The following is a 17,103-nucleotide window of genomic DNA, read 5'->3' as shown; positions in this document are numbered from 1 at the left end:
ACCAACCTCCAGCAAAACAAACCCGACTCCGTGGCCTTTAGCCTTTAGCGAGCCCTGGGCAGGGCCATGTAGCATCCTGGTCGGGGCGGTGTGGGGGTGTCGCTGTGGCTGCCCCTGTGCAGAGAAGAGGAAGCCACCCCCCAGCTCAAGGGTGCTTTCTTCACTCTCCGCAGGGCTCCCCAGAGAGGAAAGGCGTCCCCAGAAAGGTGGACGTGGGGAGGCAGGTGCCCATGAACAGCTCTCACAAGCCTAGCAACTGACTTTTCCAGAACCTGTCTGTCTGCAAGGAGATCCCGGCGAGTCTGAGGTGCCTCCGTCTGCTCCCCGGGGCACCCCGACTCCTCCCCACGGCCAGGCAACCATGTCCCTGCAGAAGCCAAGGGCAACAGGGTTCATCCTCCCCAGGCTGAAAGGGGCAGCAGTCCCAAGGTTCTTGGGTCCAAGATAATGGGGGGGGGGGGGCTAGGACAGTCATGGGGCTGGTCATAGGTGGGGAGCGGGCTGGGCCAACTAGGAACATTAGTCCTTGGGTGGGATCATGGGAGATGGGTCAGGAGTCAGTCCCCAGAGGCACGGGTTCAGGCCACGACAGGGGCCAAGATGGGTTTTGGAGTCAGGGTTTCTCTCCTGCTCTGCAGCCTCCCGCCTAGGTGACCTCGGACGGGTGGCTTGACCTACCCACGAGGACAGCCCCAGCCCCACCAGGGTCCTAGAGAGGACACAAGGGAGGGTCTCAGCACAAGGCCAGCATGCACAGCGCTCAGGACAAGCAGGGCTGCCTCGTCATTCTCACTGTCATCATCGGCCAGCGCAAGAATGGGCGTCAAGGGCCGCTCAGGCCAGGGCTGTGGGGGAACCTAGGTTGTGGCCCTGGTGCTGGCCCTGTTTGCCCTGGAGTCTGAGTCAATCCCTCCTGCCTCAGTTTCCCCAGCCCCTGGTCTGCCCTCTTACTGCAAGAGCATGGGGAGGCAGGCACACAGCAGGGGTCCGAAAGCTACAAGGAGGGTGACACTCGGTTGTCCTGTTCTGGCCACAGAAAAACCCACCTCGACTTCCTGCCAGCCGTTCCTCCTACCTCCCTGGCCCCCCAGCCCTGCCGGCTCTGTGTCAGCACTTTTTGGGTCTCCCAAGGTCCCAAAAGCTCTTCCCCGTAGGCGCGTACCCAGGTCCTCACTGCCCTGCAAAAGCTACATTTGCCACCTACAAGTCCCTGCTTGGCTCCAACTTGTGGCCTTGCTGGTGGAAGGTAAGGGACAGAGAAAGTACTGGAACCATGGTTGGCTCTGTTTCCACCCATACTATGAAGCCCCAGGAATGTCCACCCAAGGACCCCAGGTTCCTCTGCCCTGGCTCCAGTCCCAGCCCTCCCCCGCTCTGTGGCCCCAAGGGCAGCCCCTTCACCCCCACACCTCGCATTCCCATCCAGGCACAGCCCTGGAGAAGGCTAAACCCAAGATAGCGTAATTAAAGAGTCCTGGCTCTGGGGTACCACTCCTAGGGAAATGCCAGCTTTGGTGGAGCAGACAGGTGGGAGAGAGGGCTGGACTCCCTTGTGGCACGGTGAGAACCACACCCCACCATCTCCTGCAGGTTTTGCAGCTTTAAGACACCGCGAAAATGCTCACACCCATTTTAACAGGTAGCAAAACTGAGGTCAGAGGGGTTGGCCTACTGGGCCATGATTACACAGCAGGCAGGGGCCAAGCCGGGTTTGGAGCCCAGGTCTGTTCCACTCCGGAGCGCGTGGCTCAGGGGATATTCGGTCCTCCTGACCGGCCCCTGCTCTTTGATTGCCTCGGATGCCTAGGCCCCTTCTCCTCTCCCAGACCTCTGTCCAGTGCTTTATGGGGGAGGCGTGTGTGGCCAGGAGATGGAAGCCAGCCTGGACCTGAGTCCTTACAGCCACCTGCCCCTTGACCCCTGCTAGGCTGTCTCAGTCTTATGGGCCCAGACTGATCAGCAGTCTGAGTGTTTGGTGACATCCAAAGCTCTTCATGGCCGCGAAGCATCCCCATTAAACTCAGCTCTCCAATCTGCAAAACGGTGTATTTCTCAGTGTGAAAAATAGATACACCCCGCTCCAGGGAAGGCAGGCCCCCTCCCCAACAGGCAGCAGGAGCATGGAGGCTCCCCGCGGGCCTCCCTCTAAACCCAGCAGCCTAGTCCTTCCTTGTTCTCGGCCGCTTTGTCCCCATCCTGCAGGCCAGGAGCTAAGTCTGAGTTCTAAGTCCCAGGGTGCTGGTTGCAAGGCAGGAGGGTGGTGACAAGGGGCTTGGACACCGAGAGGACAGAGGAAAGCGGGTGCCAGGATGAGCAGGGAGGGCGAGCAGACAGACTCCTAGGGCGCAGCCCACCAGATGAAAGCAGTCTCATTTCTCCTGAGCCTCTGGCACCCCCAGTCTCCCAAGGACCCGGCCTCCTGAGTTGGGGGAGCAGCTGGCCACTTGGCGCTCCCAGGAAAATCAATTCTCCATGGCTTTCCTTCTCCAGCCTCTCCTCCTCCCGGCTCCTCTGCATCCCTCCCCCACAGACCTCCAACTGGCTCTGCCTGGGCCAGCGACCCCCACACCGCAGGGCAATGGGGGTTAACTCTTCCGAGCCAGAGACGTGGGCCTCCTTGCCGAGAGGGCCAAGCCAGCCTGAGGGATGGGCAAGTGGCTCCCTTCCCGTGCCCACCTTGCAGAATTCAGCTGACTACACGACCCAGGGCTGGGCCGTCTCGGTGGGCGCCTACACAGGGAGGCATCTGGGCGAGTGGGGCCCCAACCGTGCTGCAAGTGGGCGAGTGTGTGCCCGGCTGTGTGGGGTCACTGCTCCCGGCCCAGCTCTATCTGGGTGCGTGCTGGGACCGGAGGGCGACTGCCAGAGCCTGTGACAGCAGACATGCAACTGCCTCCCTGGAGCCGTGTGCGGGCTCCCAAGGGCACAGCACGCCCATGTGTGACTGTGCTTGTCCATCTGCCCATGTGTGTGCCCATGTGTGTGTATGTGTGTGCGTCAGAGGCTGGGGCTGTGTATCCACAGCGAAGGGGACCCAGCCCGGCCTGCGTGTGTCCGCTGTGTGTGCGGGGTCGTGTGGCATGATGTGTGCCAGGGGGCGGTCTGTCCCCAGCCTGTGCCCCCGGGGGTGCCGCGTGGGGCGTGCGTGCGTACGCGCCGCCTGCCAGGCCGCGGGGCCTCGCGGGGCTGCTGGGGATGGGGTGACTCACGTCTCCTGAGCTCATCCCGCCGCCGCCAGCCCGCCCAGCTCACCCGGCTCTGCTGGGCTCAGGGCCGCCAGCGCCGGGCTGGGGGGGGAGGCGCAGGCAGACGCGGCGGGGAGGCCGGCTTGATAAATAACCTGCTGCTTCCCCAGGCCTCTGAGAAAGGGAGGCTGCACCCTGGGGGGGGGGGCGGCCCTGGCCCCCCCAGGCTCTGGCTGTCCTGGCCCCCACGGCCCAGGCTGCGGCTCCGGTTCCTGTTTCATCGAAACCTGAGCTGGGAAAAGCCTATCGGGTCATCTTGCCTGTCCCGCCGGCCGCCAGGCCCAGGCAAGCTGCCCCTCAGGGGACAAGCCCGCAGCCTGGCCGCCCAGCCAGTGGGTGGGTGGGTGGGTGGGTGGGGGGAGGATATTTCTGTCCAGACTAAATGCAGCTCTAGGCCTCTGTCTGCCCCCCCACCAACAGCTGCTCCCAGGGGCCCCCTGGCTCTGCAGGACTGACTAAATATAGCCCCCCCACCCCAGCAAACCCCCCATGGTCACCTCTTCCCACTGACCCCACCCACAGGAGGGTAGGGAGAAGGCTGGGGAGCCCACTGTGTGACCCTGGGCCAGTGTCTCCCCGTCTCTGGGCTCTCAGGTATGAGACATCAAGAATGACTCGGCTCCAGGCCCTGACCTGCCTCACAGGCACCAGAGAGAAGATGAAGGTGACTAAACAGGGGTCTTTGTCCAAGGAGGCAGGTGAGGTCCCCTCCTCCAGAATGACTCCAACCTGTTTCAGCAAAAGAATGGCTGGGGGACCCCCTCCCCAGCACCCCAAGTACTTGTAAGCTCATAAACATGGCCCCCTGCACCCTGCCTGTCCCTTGCCCAGGCTGGGCAATACCAGGCTCCTCCAATCTGCCCCAGCCGGACCCTGGCCAGGAAACAAGTGGTGCCAGGCTTGGGGCGGGGGGAGACGCAGAAGCATGACAGCTGCTATTTCCTGGAGGCCACGGTTGGGCACAACCCGGGTTCCTGCCTGGCTCCACACTCCACCAGCCAGCCTCTCCGTGGCTCTGGCCCTCTGCAGGGCACCCCTTCCCCAGTGTCGGCACCGCCAGCAGCCAGGGTCCCAGCCCCACTCCCCCCACTTCACTGGTGCTGGCGGGGGGGCGGGGGGGGCAGGAAGAAGGTGCCGGATGCACCTTCTGGCCCCGGGCTGGGGAGAATGGTGGTCTCCGCAGGGCTCAACAGGCGGGGGAGGCAGCCCCAGCTCCCCCTCCTGCCTGCTGCCTGCCCACCCGGCTGCTCCCCCAGCCTCACACGCACCAAATTCCCCACATGCCTGTCTGTCTCTGACAGCTCGCGCAAATACTTGGCTGCGCGGGCACCCGCTGTTCTGAGCCCGCTTCGCCTCCTCCCCTGCCTTCCCCGGGGGGCTCTGCAGACGCAGCCAGGGACGGGAGGGGGGCCAGAGCCAAGACGCTTGGTGGGCAGCGGGGGGGTGGGGGCGGGAAGCGAAGGCAGGAGGAACCAGTCGCAATGCCAAAGCGTCAGCCTGGCCTGGGGGACCGAGGGAGCCGGGAGGCCGACCCGGGAGGCCACCCGAGCTGGCCCTGGTGGGGTGGCAGCTGCTGACGCCCCCGCTGCCCCCCGGAACCTCCCAGGAGGACCTTCCGGAGGCCTCCCACTCGCCTCGGCCGATGAAACAGCATCTGCCACCCCCGCGGCGGCGGCAGCCCAGGACGGGGCGGAGGGCACCGCCAGGCCCCTGGGGAGGGCTCTGAAATCTGGACTGTGGCCCGGCCCCGAGCGTGGGGGTGCGTCCCGGCCCTCCTGCCGGGTGAGGGGCACACCCACCGGGCTGCCACCCGGGCTGGGGACGTGGCCACTCGGACCGGCTGGGGGGCCTCGTCTGCCCCCGGCTCCCCGCTTTCCTGCTCGCCTCGCCTCCCTCCCAGGAGACCAGTGGAGGAAACGCTTCCTGAGAACAGCTGGGATTTTCCGCTGGACACGGCCTCGCTGGCCGGCTCCTTATCTGCCACCCCCACCCTCATTCCTTCTCCCAGAGTCACCCCTTGGGCCAAATCACACTCCCCGCCCCGAAGCCAAGCACCCCCTCCCCTCCCCACTGGCCTCAGCACCCCCAGTGCCCGGCACACACCCCAGCACAGAGCAGACAATGAATGGATGACCTCATGGCGCGACACTCCCCACTTTGCAGATGGGTATGCCGAGGCCAGCCCCCCATCCAGGCTCTGCCGGAAGGAGACTCTGACTGCAGGGGGCCCTTCTCTATCAATTCCCACTCGCCAGCCACACTTTCTGCCCCAGGAACCCAGGCTCCTGGAGGCACTGGGGTGGCCCCAAGCAGAACTTCTCAGGGCTCTGGGTCCAGACACCCAGCCGGCTGGTCAGGGCCGCTGGCCCCACTCTCCCACAGCGTAACGGTGGCCTCGAGAAGAATCCCAACTGTACTGTCTTTGTGACGCTAGACTGCGGGGTAGAGTCTCCTCTCCCCATTGCACAGATGGGGCTGCTGAGGCCCCCAGGGGAGGGGGGAGCTGCAGGCGGCCGTGAATCAGAGGGGGAGCTGGGAAGCCGCCCGGCCCTGCCGGCTGTCGCTGGAAGCAACAGCCTGCATTTCCTCCTCACACTGGTGCCTCGGGAAGCGTGGGCAGCGGGCGGGCGGGCGGGCACCGCCGGCAGGACCCCTCCTGTGCCTGCGGGCCAGCCGCATCCCCTCGCTGCCTGCCTGGGCCCACGCGGCCCACTCCCCAGGCCAGCTCGCTCTCCGAAGAAGGGCAGACCAGAGGCCGAACTAGGCTTCTTTGTGCCTAAGGTGCTCATGTCACTTGAGGGCACCAGAGGGAAGCCCCTCCCCCCAGGTCCTCAATGTCCCCCAGCATCAAATGAGATAGAAACGGGACCATTCAGGCCTCCTCGCAGCAGTAAAACCCACAGTGGTGTGACTCTAGACTCCCAACACGACAGGAAGCCCTCAGCTCTACGGAGTCTAGGATTCTACGCTCCTGTGACTACAAATGCCAGACTGCCAAGACCAGACACTGCCTGGAAGAAAGGGGGCCCAGCTCACCCAGTTCCCACCCAGCCTGGGGGGGGCAAGTCAGGAAGCAGAGGGGCTGGGTCTCCCATCTGGGTCAACAGGAACAGGACAGGAGGCCTGTGGGCCTGGCATAGGAGCTGGTCTGGTCCTGGAGGCCAGGCCACCATGTCGTGACAGGCACGGCCACCGAGGCTGCAGCTGTCAGGAAGCCCAGCCCTCAGCAGCACAAGAGGGGAGGAAGGCTTTATAAGCCTGCGTCCCCACCCTGCGGCTCAGGGCGAGGACGGGCGTCAGGTCAGGGCCGGTCTCGCTGCTTCTCAGGTTCCAAGCCAAGCTTCACGCTTCATCTTCCTGCCTCCACCACCCACTGCTTCCCCCTTCCCACCACGACCCCCCTCCCCCGCAGGCTCCCAGGCCAGCCCCCAAGCCCATCTGACAGATGGAAAAACTGAGGTCCAGGGAGGAGACATGGCCGGCCCCAAGGGCTCAGCCTCAGCAGCCGACTGGTCTCTGGTGGCATCTCAGCCCTGCCCCCTCCACCTCACTGCCCAGAATCCTCCACAGGCCTGTCTGAACACTGACACAAGCACATGCCCCATCCTGGTGTCCCCTGAGAGCGCTCATGTCCACAGCTAATGACCTGGTCACTCATTAATTCATTCTTTCATTCACCCGACTGGCCAACCAGCCCATCACTCCACCAAATGCCAGGCCCTGCGCCAGGGGTATGGGGCCTCGAGAAGGAAAGAGAGCAAGGCCTACACTCAGCAGTCCTTTACAGAGGGCCTGCTGCTTGCCAGGCAGCATGGACCACCCCAGCAACAGCAATCTTGGCCATCCGCATGGTGTTCACAGCCAGACAAGGGCTCTGCCAGGACCCGATCCCACTTGTCAGTGGCAAGTCACAAGCTCTCCAGCCTCGGTTTTCTCATCTGTATATGGGGATGCTAAGAGCCCTCAAATCAGGGAGGATTAAAAAAAGCAAAGGCTAGCAAGCTGTTCACTCAGTGCCTTAGGATGAGTTAGCTGTTGTCATTACCGTTGTTACAACACATTACAATAGTAATAACTGGGGGACAGCAATTGATTCGAGCAGCAGCTAAAGCTCTTCAAACACTTAGCTGGTGCCAGGCACTGGGGGTACGGGAAGGAATCACCGTCACATCCCAGGGCAAGGCTGGCAAGGAGCAGCTTCAACACTCCCCGAAGCGTCTGATGAGTGAGGGACTCCGTGTCGGGAGGTATGGCCCTGCCTAAAGTAAGGCACACGCCGCGTGTTCACGTGGGCTGCACACGTATGCATGTGCAAGCATTAGCAATGCACGTGAACGTGGCAATGTGGGAAACCTGGGAGGGTCGTGCAAGTACGCGGGAAGCGGGGCAGCAGTACACGGCGTGGCTCAGCCCCCCTACCCCCACCACTCCTGCCCATGATCACAACAGACGGGAGGGGACTGTGGCAGGAGCAAGGGCCAGGCCCGGAAAGCTGCTTTGCATCGTTCTGGCCACCAGATCACAAGCCTAGGCCAGGCCCCTGGGTGGGGGGGTGGGGGCTGCCAGGTGCTGTCCCGCGTGAATCGGGGCACTTGCTGCCTGTCCTGGCAGGGCACACGCGGGTTCCTGCTGGCAGGCGGGGTAAGGCCGCGGAGGTCAGGGGAGGTCACGGGGAAGGGAGGGATGGGTGGGCCCAAGGGCCATGTGGGGTCTGCTGGACGGGGGAGGGTGGGCACAGGGCTCCCCCGGGGCCACCGGGCAGGCCTGGCTCTGCCCTGCTGGGCCAGCAGCTGGAGGGAAGTAAATATAGCGCGGGGCGTCCCGGCCACATTCCTGGGAGGCCAGCACGGCCGCCCGCCCGCTGCTCCAGGCAGAGAGCAGCAGCCAGGGCCCAGAATCGCCGCTGCCCTCTTCCCAAACAAACAGCAAAATAAATAAAACCAGCTCTCACGGCGGCACAGCTGGGGGAGGGGGCAGGAAGGGGTGGACCCAGGAGGGGCGCAGCCGGCGCACCAGTGGCCGCGGTTTCTGTTCTGCTGGGAAGCAGGAGGCCAACAAAAGAGGAAAATGGAGGGAAAGGGCAGGGAGATTGTCAGAGATGAGAGAGACGGGAGAGGACGTGCCAGAGACGGAGGCTGTGACAGGCAGGGGTGCGGGGGAGGCAGGTCAGGAGGGACAGGGACAGCGTCAGGGCCGGCTGGGGGAAGCCAGAGGCAGCCTCGGGGTCCGTAACGCAGCAATCCAGGGACATGGATGCCCCCCCCGGGGGGGGGGCAGCTGGCAGACAAAGGGGGCCTGTAGGCTGGGGCAGGGGGCTGGCTCCAAAGGCCATGAAATATTAAAGAGCCGAGGCCAATGCGTGACAGAGGTCACAGAAGTAAGACGACGAGCCAGGGAGGTACAGGGACCCTGAAGCAGCGCCCCCTCCCCACCCGCGGCTGCGTCCCCCTCGGCCACCTCCAGCAGAGCCGGTCTACCCCAGCTCTGCTCCTGCTGAGGCTGCTTTCCATCCAGACGGAGGATGGGCTGAGGGTGGGAGGGGCCGCGGGGATTAGTGATGGCAGGGGACTCTGCGGTTCCTCTTCCCTCTGGCTGATCTGTGCACAGCCGGCCTTCCAGAGCTGCCAGCCACCCTAGCAAGAAGGCCAGGAGGCCTGTCAGCACAGCCGCTGCCACAGGCGCCTCCTGGGGAAGAAGGGGGTAGACATCCAGCTTCCCCTTTGCAGAAAACAAGCAGCCAAGCCACCACTTTCCACCCAGACCAGCAGGGAGGGCAGGCCATGCCTCACAGCTCAGCTGAGCCAGCGAGTCATCAGGCGAGCCAGCGAGCCAGCAGGCCATCGCCTGGCCCTCCCACCCCACCCGGGCCCCACGAGCGGCCTCATGACCTTGGCCAGTCCTCTGGCCCCCCTGAGCCCGGGTCTTCCCCAGCCCCACCCCATCCCAGGCCTGGTGTGAGGAAGGAAAGATGAGGGCAGGTAATGCCTCGAAAACCTGCAGGGGAGGCTGGGGCGGAGCCTCTGCAAGCAGATAACCGGGCGCGGGTCAGGCCCAGGGTTGGTCCCATTTTACAGATGGGGAAGAGAAACCCAGAGAAGCCAAGGGACGTACCCAAGGTCACACACCTGGCAGTCAGCAGAAGGGACCTAGAAATGCTAACCGGAGCCACGTGTTCTTCTCTTGCTCTTCCCTGGGGGGCCGGGTGGGCGGGGGGCAGTGGGACAGGAAATCCTCATCACCACTCAAGCCAACTTTGATTGACTGCAGGCTGCGGGGTGGCCACCCGAGCCGGGCCCGGCACAGTCTCCCCGTGTCGATCTGAAAATGGCCCTGGGAGCCAGGCACTCTATGACTTCATTTCAGGGACAAGGGAACGGAGGCTCCCAGCAAGAGCACTGACCAAAAGTCCTCCATCCAGCGAGGCAGCAACCCGGCCGGGATCTGAGCCCGGTCTGACTGCCGAGCCCGACGTCAAATACACTTGTTGGGTGAGCTCAGGGCAGGTCAGGAGGACCCAGGAGAAGGGAGCTCAGTGACCCAATTGGTCCCTGGTACAGACACTAGGAAAAGGTCAAAAACAAGGTCACAACTGCCATGCCAGGGGGGTGGGCAGCAAGTGCTCTGGGGACAGGAGGTGGGCAGAGCCTGTGGGGTCACTGCCCAGGGGCTGGGCCAGATGATCTGCCTACAGTCTACCCAGAGCCCACGTGCCAGATGACACGAGCCCCTTCCCCAGCACGGGGATACTGAGGCTGGTCCAAAAAAGGTCAGCAGAGCCCTGGCCTACTGTCCCCTAGGGCTGCAGCTGGCACCCCAGAGGTGCCAGGAACTAACCAGCCCCCACCCCCAGAGTCCCCAGTGCTGGCGGAAGGGGGGCTAGATCCTCTCCCTCCCTCCCAGGCCCTGTAAGCCCAGAGGGAGGCCAGCATCAGAGGCAGGAAATGAAGAAGAATTTGCGATCTAATTGAGCTGGCGGGGGATTAGGCGGCAGAATGCAATTACAGGGGCTGGAGTAGAGCCAGGGGCACTGACACCCCGGGATGTGGCCTAGCCCAGGTGACTGGGCCTAGCCAGTCTCTGGTGAGACACCCTACTGGGGGCGGGGGGTGGGTGGATGGGGTGGGGGGTGACAGGTAGGCACGGAGGAGAGGGGCCAGACGGCGCTTCAGCACATACAGGACTGCAGGGTTCCAGCTCCATGCAACACCCAGAAGCAAGAAGTTTTCCTGAGACTTCTCCCCCAGGGAACAGGCCTGTGGACTCTCCCATAGGGTGCAGGCAGAGAGGAACACACGCCCTCACAGGCGCCACTCACGCATGTACACACGTGTGTGCATGCTCCCAGCAAAGCCCCACAGACGCCTTCGGCCGCATGGGGACAGACTCCCAACCTGCAGACACACAGCTCTGGCCCTCTGCTGCCAATGGCTCCACCAAAGGGGGACAAAGTACAAAACAAAACAAAAAAATACACCCATGACCTTAAAATCCTTTTATTCCCGTAATCACAGGCTGCCATCGCCGTGGATACGCGCTGTCACCCCGGCCCCAGCCTGTCTCCCTCCACGGCTTCCAAAACTCCCAGCAGGCAGGCAGACGGGGAGGCTGCCCAGTTTCTGCCGGGGAGGGCAGGGAAGGGAAGGGCCCGGTGGGAGAGGATCAACGCTACACACACTCACACACTCGGCCTCCACCGGGGAGAGAGAGAGACTCTGAAAGAGACTTGCAGACAGAGACACAGAAAAAGAAAGGAACACAGCCACCAGCCCTCAAAGACAGAGACCCCTGCCCGCACAGCTCAGATAGGCCCACTTCCAGAGTCATAAGCTTATATAAAACACACAGACACCCACAAATCATCAACACACCCTCTCCAAAATTCTAAGCACACACAACGCAGAATACACACATTCCTAGACTGAGAGACAAATCCAGCTTTCAGACATATACGCTCAGGATCACAAACACACATGTAGACACACGCAACTCCTAGATCCACAGACACACATGTCCTGACTCACAAATACACACATGCGCAGACTCCCACTCCCTAGGATAGACACACACACTCAACACACAGACGCACAGATACGCAGGTCTTGAGTCATTGGCACACACACCGCCCAGATGCCCACATCCCAAACCCACAGAATAGACCCGCACAGCCAGCCACATCTAGCAGCTGACACTGCCCTGGGCTTTAGAGGGCAGGTGGAATGGTTGGAGATGCCTGGGTCTCTGAGGGGGCAGTCCTTTCTCAGTGCCCGCAGCCTGGGAGGTGGGTTCAGAGTTGGGGGGAATAAAGGGAGAAGTAAGAGAATACAAAAAAAAAAAAAAAAACTTGAGTGGGATATTCTTGTTGGGCAGTAGCGCGTGAGTAACCGGGGAGGCTTTTTGTGGTCTGGTGAGTTCCAGCTATGAGTGAGAGTTTAACTATTAATACACTTAATCAAGGACACTCCACACACACACACACACACACACACACACACAACCATCGCATACACAGGCTAGGACAGGATCAGGGGGTGGGGGTAAGAAAGGGAGAGCCCCAGAAAAAAAAATGGGAAAGCCCCATTCAGGGCCCCAGGGGGTGGAGACAGAGGGCGGAGCTTCTACCCTGGGCCTGCCTCCAAAGCAGGAACAGAGTCAGCGATTGGTGCCGGCACCCCCAGTAGGGTGGGGCTTGACACACAGTAGGGGCTCAATAAATACACACTGGGCCGAGGAATAAGGGAATTAGACATAAAGACGGGGCAATAATAATGCCAACGGGAAGGTCCGCCCCATTCTTGGCGCGTTAAAGCAGGCTTCAAAGCACAGTGCTGGGGGAGCTCGTCCAGACTTCAGGGTCCAGACAGGCGCTCTAGGAGAGTAGGCCCGGGTCTGGCTCATGGGGATCCTGCCATGCCCCCACCTTATCCCGCACCCTGGAAAGTCAGTGGACCTCAGGCCAGCCCACACGCCTTCCTCCCAGAGAGGGCCCCCACTTCCATTCCACTCTTCCCTAAACAGGTGGAGCGCTAAAGAAGGTATCTGACTCCCAGAGACTTGGTCCTCGAGCGAGATGCCAGCCTGCCTCTCACACCCCTATGAGCCTCAGTTTCACACTTGGCAAGTGGGTCGAAGGTAGGCAGAAAGCTTGAAAGAGCCAGAAAGCGGTGGGGGTCACAGTGGGAACCCAGAGAACACAGGCCTGAGCTGGCCTGGGCCCTGGATGCAGAAGGCTCCCCTCCCCTCCCCTCCCCCCACCCAGCCCAGCCCTGCCGGGTGGACATTCCAGGCCTCACGTGATAAAGACGAGGCCGCTGGCCCACGGGTAAGTCAACAGGCTCTGTCGGGGAGAGATAGGAGGCCCTGGCCAGGGTCACCTGCTGAGCGGGGGGGGGGGGGGGGCGGCAGCCGGGCCCAAATACACACATAAATAAGGCACCAAAGGACAGCCAGTCAGCCGAGGGTCTGCCTTCGGCGGCGGAGGAACCTCTGCCCCCACCCAGGAAAGGGAGGTGGCACGGGAGAGGGAGGGGCAAGCCCAGCTCCTGCCCTCCTGGTAGCGCGGGGCTCCTACCGGGGTTGGAGGGGGGCTTCCACCAGGATCCCCAGGACCCACTGAGCGCTCAGAGGCCAACCTCCCTCAGCTGTTCCCACCCCTTCCCAGGGCAAAAATCATCTCCTCCCCAAGGAGAGAGGACAATTTCCGTTCTGAGAAGGGGGTGAGTTCTGGGAAGGGGGTGACAGCTGCAGAGCGGGCCACTCCCCCCCCCCGCAGCTCTTACTTGAGCCTCATCCAGGGAAACTGCTAAATCAACACTACGAAGTAGTAGGTAGCGCGGGCCTCAGTCGCCTCGAATCGCTCTCCAAAGGGCTGTGGAGGAGGAGGCTTCGGGGCGCAGCTCCCGGGTTTCCTCGGTTGGCACCCAAGCTACGGGGGTCCTTCGGGAGCGGGATCAGGGCGCGTTCGGGCCACCCCCTAAGGACGTCTCATTTAAACGCTCTCAGCTGCAGGGACAGCCACCCCCCCCCCGCCCGCCCGCCCCCGCGAGCCGGGGCAGCTGAGGTGGCGCCGGGCGTTCAAATAGCGCTCCAAACAAGTCCGCAGCCACCGCGCACGCAGCCCCCGCCAGGCGGCCCCAGCGGAAAACTTGAAAGGGACTCTGTTTGCCGGTCGCCCTGGGGCGGCTCCGGCGGGGCGAGGGCCGAACGACCGCACACGCCCCCTCCCCAGTGCTTCCTGCGCCAACGCGGGGAGGGGACGGCGGGCCCGCCACAAAACCCAGGGCTCGGAACAGCGCCCGCGGCGCAGGGAGGCGGAGGGCCAGAGGCTGCCTCGCCGGGGCCGCCCCCCCCACCCCCGCCCCAGCCCCTTCCATCCCAAGAAGCGACTCTCAGACCACCCAGGGTCGAGGGGGGCCAAGGAGGGTGCGGCTGCCAACCCTTCAGCACCCCCCCCCGTCGCAGGAGACAAGGGGAGGGCACGAGTCTTTCCGGATGGGTCCCTACAGAACCCCCAAATCTGCGGCTGCCTCCTCGCAGCCCGTGGCACCAGCCCAACTCCGCGCACCTTTTCCGATTCCTAAAGCGGGGGGGGGGGGGTAGCAAAAAGCGAACCTAGTCCCTCCTTGAGCGCTTCGGCTCTCCTGACAGGTCCCAGGGGCAGCCCCCCATTTAAAAACCGGGGTCACTCACTTTCTGTTGATCCTACAAATAAACAAAGCCTGACGCACCCCGCGCTCCCCGCCGGGAAGCAGCCCATTCCGGGCGAGGACAACTTCCCCCGGCAAGAAAATTAACACATTCTTCCCGAGGCGGTGCAGCCCCTCGCTCCGGGGAAGCAAAGGGGAGGGGGGGCTGGGGCCCAAACTTCACGGGTAAATTTGGAGCCAGAGCAGCGAGGCAGGCGCCTGGGACACCCGCCTCCCACAGCTCCGCAGCGAGAGGAACACCCCCAGTCTCCCACCCTGGCTTTGCCTGCTGTTTGGCCACGCGGGGCTCGAGAGCCAGCCTGAAAGACTCCCCAGGGCTGGGGAGGATGGGAGAACGAGGCCGCGGGGAGCAGCGGTGGTGGGGGGTGATCCTTTAACGGAAAAAGAAGGTCAAACTTGATCAGCCCGCCAGGCACCCCGCGGGCAGCGGGGGCGAGGAGCCGGAGGGGAAATGTAGAAGTGGCCACCGCCCCCTCAAGTGGAGGGGGAGACTCAGCCACGCGTGGTCCAGGGCATTAAGAGCAGTTACCGTCGCCCCCCAAACACCAGGCTGCGAATGGGGCATGGTGGGGGGAGTGCGCGCCGGAGAGCTCCAATCAGCCGCCCCCGCAGGCGGAGCGCCCGCCCAACACCGAGAGGTGAGGACCCGGGCTCCCGCCGCCCCTGAGCCCTCAGGCTCGAGGACCTGGGGAGGGGACAGGAGCCCCAGCCCCAATCCATGGCGCCCAAGCCGCCGTCCCCGACCCTAAAACCCCTCTTTTTGTCTGAACTCAGTGATCTGCGACCGAGCTGACTGCGGCTTGGGGAGGCTGGAGTATAGCAGAGGCCACCGAGCGATCCCCGGAGCTCGGGCTCCCAGCCGCCGGGGCTCCCGGGCTCAGGCCACCGGCACCCCCTGCCCCACCCAAACCCGGACCCCTCCTTCCCCGTCCCTGGCTCTCCGCACCTGAACTTCGGGGGAGCCCGCGCCGCCAAACTTTCCGCCGACTTGCAGCGAACTCCGGCCCCGGCCGCGCACCGGGCCCCGGGGAGGAGAGGGAGGTAGGCGGGGAAGGGGAGGGGGCCGGCCTCCGGGGGGTCGGGGGAGGGCCGTGGCCCGACACCTACCGGCTCTCAGAGTCGTCCAAGCCGCCACCGCCGCCGCCGCCGCCGCCGCCGCCGCGAGGCCGAGGGGGAGGGGCGGGGCGGAGAGCTGCGCTCCTCTCTGGGCACAGCCGCCGCGGTGCGCTCCGCTCCAGCCGCGCCGCCCGCCGTGCCCGGGGCCGGAGCCGGAGTCACGCCGCCGCGGCTGGCCGGAGGCGGGGAGGGGGGGGGAGCCTGCAGCACCTGCCCCTCCTCCCCCTCCCCGCGGCCCAAATTAAAAAACAACAAAAAGCAACTAATCACCCCCGAGCGCAGCGCGGCGCGGCTGGCGGAGGGCGCAGCGTGAGGCGCCCGGACTCAGCAGGCGGCGCGCATGGCTGGGCGCGGGCTGGGCAGGGCTGGGACGCGGGGCCCGGCTTCGGGGAACAAGGTCCTGCCGCTCTTCTCGCTCGGCTCCGGCGCCTGCTCTCGCCGCCGCCGCCGCCTCTGCTGCCGCCAGTGCCGCCGCCTCTACATCCCCGCTCAGGCTCCGCCGCCTCTGCCGCCGCCGCCGCCGCCGCCGCCGCGCGCCCGCCGGGGCAGGAGCTCTGAACGCTGCCCGGGGGCTGCCGGCAAAACCCGGACCGGACTCGACGCTCCCTCCCTCCCGACGCAGCCCTGGCCACTTGGACGCCGCAGGCTCTGAGGCTGGAGCTGCAGCCACTGCGCCTCCAGCTCTCCGCGCCCTGACCTGGTCGGCCCTGGCTCAGCTCCCCGGCGCGCCCCGTCTTCACCTCTTTCTCCGCAACTTTACAAAAATAAATAAATAAATACATAAGAGGACCTCTCTCGTTTTGTGAGGAGGGCATGCGCTCGGCGACGCACCTGACGAGGAAATCCGCCGCCCCTCTGTCCCCTCTGTTCGGCCGGCCGCCAAGCTGCAAGGACCGGTGCTGAGGGTTTGGCCGCGCCCCGCGGCTCAGCGGCGCGTAGGGTCGGGAACTCCTAGCCGAGCACTCTCGGAATTAGACGCGTGTTGAAGGACTCCTCCCTTCCCAGGGCGCTTTCCCGAACTCGGTGGGCTCTAGTTCTCCGGGAGAAAGGGAGCCGAGGTTCCTGTCCCCATTTCACAGATGAGGAAACCGAGCCGAGGAAGGGCATTTTGTTTCCTGTGCCGGCGCCACCCCAAGCCCTGAGTCCTGGAGCTAAAGCGACTGCATTGTGGCCCTGAGACGGGACCGCGAAGTGTAAACTCAGCCTGAGACAGTGCCTAGCACAGAGCATTGCTCGACAGACAGATACCGGCTGAAAGAGAACAAAAGCCCAGTGGGTACAGATTTGGGCCCGCATATCCTGAGCACCACTCGGTGCCCCTCCATCTGCCCAGCTTGGGCTAATCCTAAGGCTGCAGATGTCCTCTTCTCATCTCTTCAGTGACCCATAGAGCCAGCCCCAGGCCCACTCATATAATCCCGAACTGCCGATAGTGCCAGCGTGGAACGTTTCCTTCCCTTCTGTGGAATTCGTGGGGGTGGGTTTGTCTTCCTCTGCTAGCAGAGACAACACAGCCCCCGACCAACCGGAGACCCTAGTGGAAGAGGGGGAGGACCGTGCGGGAAGTCTGCCTGGGGATACACCTGATAACAGGGAGTTTGCTGCAGAGACCTGGGTGCCACAGGAGTCGCCTCTGTGAAAGAAGCGAAACAAGCTGCCACCTCTCTGCTTCCTCTCCTCTGGGTGGCCTGCCTGGGGGGTGGAGGGCCTGAGGCCTGTGTCTCCCAGGAGCAGCCCCTGGTGCCCACCTTCCGAGCCATCTAAAGGTGGCTTTTGGGACCTTGACCCAGCCAGGGGATAAGGTTGTGAGGCAGGTGTCAGATGGCTCCCCTGACCTCCCAGGCCACAGGGAGCGAGCCTCTCGTGGACACTCTGCTCCTTCCACAAATGCCGAGAAGGGTCCTCCCCTCACTGTGTGCCCAGGAATGGCTCCCTAGGGGAGGCCCCGAGGAGCCTCTCCTTCTCCTCACCAGCAGCCTTCCTCAGCGCCACCCCAAATAGACATACCATGCGAGTGAAGCAAGGTACCTGCTCTGGGA

At 63.8% G+C, this 17,103-nt stretch overlaps 1 protein-coding gene across 1 annotated transcript in view; it reads right to left on the bottom strand.

The window, feature by feature from the left end:
• The window catches only part of CXXC5 (CXXC finger protein 5), a 33,336-nt gene extending 18,341 nt beyond the window's left edge, over positions 1–14,995 (bottom strand). Inside the window, 1 exon segment of the mRNA XM_021084872.1 lies at positions 14,895–14,995. The gene's annotated coding sequence lies outside the window, so the exon portion shown is untranslated.

Source organism: Sus scrofa, chromosome 2 (genome assembly GCF_000003025.6).
Source record: "Sus scrofa isolate TJ Tabasco breed Duroc chromosome 2, Sscrofa11.1, whole genome shotgun sequence".
NCBI classification, from domain to species: Eukaryota; Metazoa; Chordata; class Mammalia; order Artiodactyla; family Suidae; genus Sus; species Sus scrofa.
Note: the sequence above shows the minus strand (reverse complement) of the source record. Positions and strands in the feature narration are given on the sequence as shown.